Genomic DNA, 7,500 nt, shown 5'->3' on the forward strand with positions numbered 1-7,500 from the left:
CATCAACCCTATCTCTCAGTTCCCTTTCCACTCCTGTTCTCCTCCTCACCTCCTCATTTCTCACTCTATCTAGCCTAGTAACCCCTATCAGACTTCTCAGAAATTTCATCTCAAACACATTCAAACTCCTTCTCTCTTCCTCTCTCATGTTTCATGTTTCTACCCCCATACAAGCTGTTGGCACAATCACTCCTTCATATAACCTCCTCTTAGCATCCATTCCCAAATGTCTATTTCTCATTACACTTTTCAATCCACCAAGGCATTTACTCGCTTCTCTCAAGCTATATTCTACCTCCACCTCCACTCCTCCCTTTCCTGCCACATTCACATCCAAGTACCTAAAACTATCAACTTCCTACAGTCTTTCACCCTTAATGCTCACTTCCAGCCTGCTGTCACTCTCTCCCCTTGTACATCTCATCACCTTACTTTTACCCACATTTTTCTTCAGCTTCCTTCTTTCACACACCTTCTCAAACTCTGTCACTAACTTCCTCAATCCCTCCTCTTGATCCTGCTACAAGCGCAGTGTCGTCAGCAAACAACAACTGGCTCAACTCCCACTTTTCTCTACTGACCCACTACCCTTGCATTCACTTCTCGCACCACCCCATCCATGTAAAGATTGAACAGCCAGGGCGACATAACACATCCCTGACGAAGTCCCACCTTTACCTCAAAACATTCACTTTCTCAACTTCTAATCCTAACACAAGCTCTACTACTCTCGTAAAAACTCTTGACTGCTCTTAACAGCTTTCCTCCTATCCCATATATCTGCAGTACCTCCCATAGTGCCTACCTGTTTACCCTGTCATAAGCCTTTTCCAGATCCATAAAAGCCCAAAAAACATCCTTCCCCTTTCCTATAGCTTTCTCACATATCTGTCTTACCACAAAAATCTGATCTACACAACCACTACCTGTCCTAAACCCACACTGTTCCTCACCAATTACTCCCTCTGTTCCTCTCTTAATCCTCTCAATCAAGACCCTCCCATAAGCCTTCCCAACTACACTCAACAAGCTGATCACTCTGAAACTACTACACTCACACTTGTCCCCCTTTCCCTTGTAAAGCGGAACTATACAGGCACTCCTCCAGTCCTCCGGCACTCTACCCTCCCTCAAACAAACATTGTACAACCTCACCAGCCAATCCACCATCACTATACCTCCTTTCTTCAGACATTCTGCATGGCATCCATCCAGACCAGGTGCCTTACCTGCTCTCATCATCTTAACAGCTGCTCTCACTTCATCCTTCCCACTGCAACTACCTTTACCTCCCTACCCTCTTTCTCATTTAGCAACTCCCTAAAATACTCTACCCACCTTCCTCTCACTGCCTTCTCTTCCATTATCATCTCGCCATCTGCACCTTTTACCTTTTCTTTTCTACTTGATTCGCCTCCTTTTTCTCTTTTTATTTCCTTCCAAAACATCTTTTTATTGCTTTCAATTTTTTTGTCATATTTTTACCCTATTTCACATATGCTCTCCTTTTTGCTTCCTTTATCTTATGCTTAGCTTCCCTTCTCTTTACTTTGTACCTCTCATACGATTCCCTCGTCCTAATTTGCAGCCAATCTATGAATGCCTGCTTCTTTTCTTCCACACATTTCTTTGCTTCCTCATCCCACCACTCACTACCCTTCCTTCTTTTTCCTCCCGCCCTCCTTGTTCCACACACCATCTTTGCACACCTTATGACTCCCTCCTTTAACCATCCCCATTCCTCCTCCTCTCCTAGTTCTACTCTATCCTTTACTCCCTCGCACTCCTCTTTCAGTTTCTTCTTAAACTCACTCTCCTTTTTTTTTCCTCATTTAAGCAGTTCACTCTAAGTACCTCCCTACCTTCTGCCCTTTTCCTCTTTCTCCACCTATTCTCCACTCTCATTTTACCTTCCACCAGAAAATTATCTGATATTCCCCCACTCTCTCCCCTTAGAACATGTACATCCTTAATTCTTCCTACCATACTCCTGGTCACCACTATATAGTCTATCTGCCACCCTCCCATCCACCACCCTCTCCTATATGTACTTATGCTTGACTTTCTTCCTAAACACTGTGTTTGCTATCATCAACTCTCTTTGAAGACACATCTCCACCATCATTTCTCCACTACGATTTTTACCTAGAACTCCATACTTCCCAATCACTCCGTCTATTGGTTCATTTCTCACCCTAGCATTAAGGTCTCCCAATACAACTACATTGACATTTCTCCCCAATCCCTCTATGCACTCATTTATATCTACCCAAAAAGCCTCCCATTCCTCTACGCTCTTCTCACTACCAGGTCCATACGCACTTACAAAAACCCACATCTCCCTTCCCAGCTTCACCTTCATCCACATCAACCTTGATGAAACCTCCTTCCACTCCACTACTCGTTTAGCTATCTCTTCACTTACTAGTATAGCCACCCCTTCTCTCCCTCGTCCCCTTTTCACTCCTGAATACCTCCCAGCTACGCTCACAAACTCACAGTTGCCCTTTCCTTTCATTTTAGTTTCACTCAAAGCCAGCACATCCATCTTTCTTCTCACAAACATACTGCCCATCTCTTCCATTTTACTCTCATCTGTACCACATCCACGCACATTAAAAGACCCAAACCTTAGGGTACTGGTTGGAAAGCTCCCAGACCCTCTTATGCCTTTTCTTTTCTTTTTAGGAATGTCCCCTTTCGGGGCTACAGGTTATATGACTCCTAATCCCATCCCCGTCCCGTTTTTTGTCGCCTTTTACGACTCAAGTGGAAATACTTGGTGGTAGCATTCTCTTCCCCCACCACATGGTCGGCGAAAACAGAAAATGAATGCTCACAGAAATGGTACAGGACAGCAACAAGGGGTTGGGGGACAGCATAACGGAGGGACAGTCGTAGTATAAAAGTATCACCATTTCTCTATGATGTGTGGCTCTGACCCTGGCGACTGTGACCTAATGTCGCCCCATCATCATTGACATTGACCTTCCGCCCTCCAGGGGGTAATTGTCCGCTACCTTAATTCAAACTGTCCTTGTTCCTTTTTTCATGTATATATTATCTATGCATTACTATTACTATGTACTTGTTGCACTGAAGATGTAATATACGAAAGCGCTCTGCTTCGGTTAGTTTCTTTTTTTCCAATCGGTCTACTTTGCGTATATGTATGTATATATAAGATATACATTTCTCCATTTTCCTCACTCATCACTTCCCACTGCAACTACCTTTCTTTCCTATCCTCCTTCACATTTAGCAACTCCGGACAATACTCTGCCCATCTTCCTCTTACTGCCTTCTCTTCCATTATCTCTCCATCTGCACCTTTTACCTTTTCTTCTCTACTTGATTCGCCTACTCTTCCTCTTTTAATTTCTTTCCAAAAAATATTTTTATTTTCTTTAAAAACTTTCTGTCATACTCTTGCCCCATTTCACATCTGCTCTCCTCTTTGCCTCCTTTATCTAATGCTTACTTCTCTTTTCTTTACTTTGTACCTCTCATATGAATCCCTCGTCCTATTTTGTAACTAATCTGTGAAAGCTCGCTTCTTCTCTTCTACAACCTTCTTCACTTCCTCATCCCACCACTCACTACCCTTCCTTCTATTTCCTCCCGTCCTCCTTGTTCCACACACCATCTATGTACACCTTGTGACTCCCTCCTTGAGCCATCCCCATTTCTCCTCCACTCCTAATTCTACTCTATACTTCACTCCCTCCCACTCCTCTCTCAACTTCTTCTTGTACTCCTTCTCCTTTTCTTTCTCATTTAAGCAATTCACTCAAAGCACCTCCCTACCTTTTGTCCTTTTCCTCTCTCTCCATCTATCCTCCACTCTCAACTTGCCTTCCACCAAAAAGTGACCTGATATCCCCCCACTCTCTCCCCTTAGAACATGTACATAACTCTTCCTATTGTACTCCTATCTACCACTACATAGTCTATTAACGCTCTCTCTACTGCCCTTCCACCCACCGCCCTCTCCCATGTGTACTTATGCTTGACTTTCTTCCTAAACACTGTATTTACTATCATCAACTCTCTTTCTAGACACATCTCCATCAATTCTCCACTACGATTCTTTCCTGGAACTCTACATTTCCCAGCCACTCCGTCTACTGGTTCATTTCCTACCCTAGCATTAAGGTCTCCCAATACTACTACATTGACGTTTCTCCCTAATCCCCCTATGCACTCATTTAAATATATCCAAAAAGCCTCCCTTTCTTCTACACTCTTCTCTCTACCAGGCCCATATGCACTTACAAAAACTCATATCTCCTTTCCCAGTTTCACCTTCATCCTCATTAACCTTGATGAAACCTCCTTCCACTCCACTACACGTTTACCTATCTCTTCACTCACTAGTATAGCCACCCCTTCTCTCCCTCGCCTTCTTTTCACTTCTGAGAACCTCCTAACTACACTCCCAAACCCACACTCGCCCCTCCCTCTCAACTTAGTTTCAATTAAAGCCAACACATCCATCTTTCTTCTCACAAACATATTGCCTATCTCTTTCCTTTTACCTTAGGGTACTGGTTGGAAAACTCCTAGATATGATCGTGATGAGTGAGAAAAATGGAGGAGAAATAAGGAAGGATGAAGTGAAGCCAGTTGTTAAGATGATGAGAGCAGGTAAGGCACCTGGTCTGGATAGATGTCATACAGAATTTATAAAAAAAAAAAAGGAGGTACAGTGATGGTGGATTGGCTGGTGAGGTTATTTAATGTTTGTTTATGAGAGGGTAGAGTGTCAGAGGACTGGAGGAGTGCCTGTATATTTCCACTTTACAAGAGAAAAGGGGACAAGTGTGAGTGTAGTAGTTTCAGAGGGATCAGCTTGTTAAGTGTAGTTGGGAAGGCTTGTGATAGAGAGGATTAAGAAAAGAACAGAGGGAATAATTGGTGAGGAACAGTGTGGTTTTAGGACAGGTATAGGTTGCACAGATCAGATTTTTGTGGTAAGGCAGATATGTGAGAAAGCTATAGGAAAAGGTAAGGATGTTTTTTGGCTTTTCTGGATCTGGAAAAGGCTTACGACAGGGTAGACAGGAAGGCACCGTGGGAGGTATTGCAGAAATACGGAATATGAGGAAAGCTTTTAGTAGCTATCAAGAGTTTTTACGAGAGTAGTAGAGCGTGTGCCAGGATTAGAAATGGAGAGAGTGAGTGGTTTGAGGTAGGTGGGACTTCGTCAGGGATGTGTTATGTAACCCTGGCTTTTCAATTTATACATGGCAGGGGTGGTGCAAGAGGTAAATGCAAGGGTGGTGGGTCGGGGATTGGAGATGGTTAAAGAAAATGGAGAAAAGTGGGGGATAAGCCAGTTGTTGTGTGCTGACGACACTGCGCTTGTAGCAGGATCAGAGGAGGGATTGAGGAAATTAGTGACAGAGTTTGGGAAAGTGTGTGAAAGAAGGATGTTGAAGATAAATGTGGGTAAAAGTAAGATGATGAGATATACAAGGGGTGAAATTGGTAGCAGACTGGAAGTGATCATTAAGGGAGAAAGACTGGAAGAAGTGGATAGTTTTAGATACTTGGGTGCGAATGTGGCAGGGAAGGGAGGAGTGGAGGTGGAGGTGGAATGTAGATTGAGAGAAGCGAGTAAATGCCTTGGTGGATTAAAAAGTGTAATGAGAAATAGACATCTGGGAATGGATGCTAAGAGGAGATTGTATGAAGGAGTGATTGTGCCAACAGTACTGTATGGGGCAGAAACATGGAACATAAGAGAGGAAGAGAAAAGGAGTTTGAATGTGTTTGAGATGATGTGTCTGAGAAGTATGATAGGGGTTACTAGGCTAGATAGAGTGAGAAATGAGGAGGTGAGGAGGAGAACGGGGATGAAAAGGGAGTTGGTAGATTGGGTGGATGAAAGAGTATTGGGATGGTTTGGACACATAGAAAGAATGAGTGAAGAAAGATTAGTAAAAGAGGTGTGGGAGACAGTTGTGGAAGGAATGAACATGAGGGGTCGACCTAGGATGAGATGAGATGGATGGGGTAAAAGGGGTTTTGGGAAAGAGGGGAATGTCTGTTGAGGAAGGACGGGAGAGGATAGAAGATAGGGGTGATTGGATAATAGTTGTATATGGATGATATTATGATGCATGAGTTGTAATGGGTGGGGGATGGGGGGTGAGGGAGTATGTGTGAGAAAAATTTGACGCAGCCGGAAGGGATTTCTCCCCGTCTTCTCCTTTTCCGCATGAGGGGACGGAGAGGGGGGTCGCCGATTTAATGAAGCGGCTTTGCTGTGGATGTGCTGTGTCTTGCGACACTGCTTCTGATCTAGGGCAGTGGACAAGATGCAGGGATGACCCGTCATCCAGGAGGTGCCAAGATAAGAGGGAGGGAAGAGGGTGGAGGGGAGTGGAGTGTGATAGGGATGGAACGGGTGGGAGTGGTTTTTATGCCTTTGTTTTTTGGCTACCTCCCTTATAAAGGGGAAAAAGCCTTTGGTATATGTATTTATGTATGTATGCTAATAAGAACACGGGTACGTGTGTTCACTTATGCAAAGTAGATCACTTGGAAAAAGAAACTAACGAAGTAGAGCGCTTTCGTATATTATAACCAGTGGAAAAAGTGCACTGGATATAATATAGGAAAGCGCTCTGCTTCGTTAGTTTCTTTTTCCAAGTGGTCTACTTTACATGCGTATGTATGTATATACAGTATATATATATATATATATATATATATATATATATTATATATATATATATATATATATATATATATATATATTGTGTGTGTGTGTGGTTCACCTTGGTCTTTGGATCAAGTGTTGGACTCGTGATCGACAGCTATTTCCCTCCCGGAAGAGAGCTCAGAGCTCGTATGACCGATCTATGGGTAATGCTATGACCTTACACGCACACACACACCCAACTCCCCCCCCTCCCACGAGAGATGGAGTAACGACTCGAAGCGGAACGATACTGAAATTATTTCAGCTCTTGGCAGGAATCAAACCAGGTACCGCCAGCACCGCCGTACTGACAGTCTGGGACTCTACCAACCGCGCCACCGTGTGTGTGTGTGTGTGTGTGTGTGTGTGTGTGTGTGTGTGTGTGTGTGTGTGTGTGTGTGTGTGTGTGTGTGTGTGTGTGTGTGTGTGTGTGACACAAATTTCTCCACTCGTCCACTTCCCTTTGGATTTTACCTTCAAAGTTGCAGCAGTCCTCCCTGTAGCTGCAGCCGGGCAATTTCATTCAGGCACCCGGTCTCGTGTGTTGATAATGATCGCTACCTATATATAATGGAGGTAATTGGTAATTAGGATATTTCCCGGTAATTAATACAGTACCCGGTGGTTAATATGAGAGCCTTCACCTTCTTAATTGACCTCTTGGATGAGATGAATGAGTTTGTCCTAGGTCGTTAACCCCCTCCTCCATTGTTAATCAGTTTTAATTTATTTTCACATTTTGGTTTTGTGAATGTTTATTTTCGTTTTTTATTTTGTTTAATACTTTATCT

At 43.5% G+C, this 7,500-nt stretch overlaps 1 protein-coding gene across 6 annotated transcripts in view; it reads left to right on the forward strand.

The window, feature by feature from the left end:
* The window catches only part of LOC143035827 (uncharacterized), a 78,540-nt gene that overhangs the window by 56,932 nt on the left and 14,108 nt on the right, over positions 1–7,500 (forward strand). The window lies entirely within an intron of this gene.

This window comes from Oratosquilla oratoria, chromosome 19 (genome assembly GCF_046742065.1).
Source record: "Oratosquilla oratoria isolate Oo_2021 chromosome 19, ASM4674206v1, whole genome shotgun sequence".
Taxonomy (NCBI): domain Eukaryota; kingdom Metazoa; phylum Arthropoda; class Malacostraca; order Stomatopoda; family Squillidae; genus Oratosquilla; species Oratosquilla oratoria.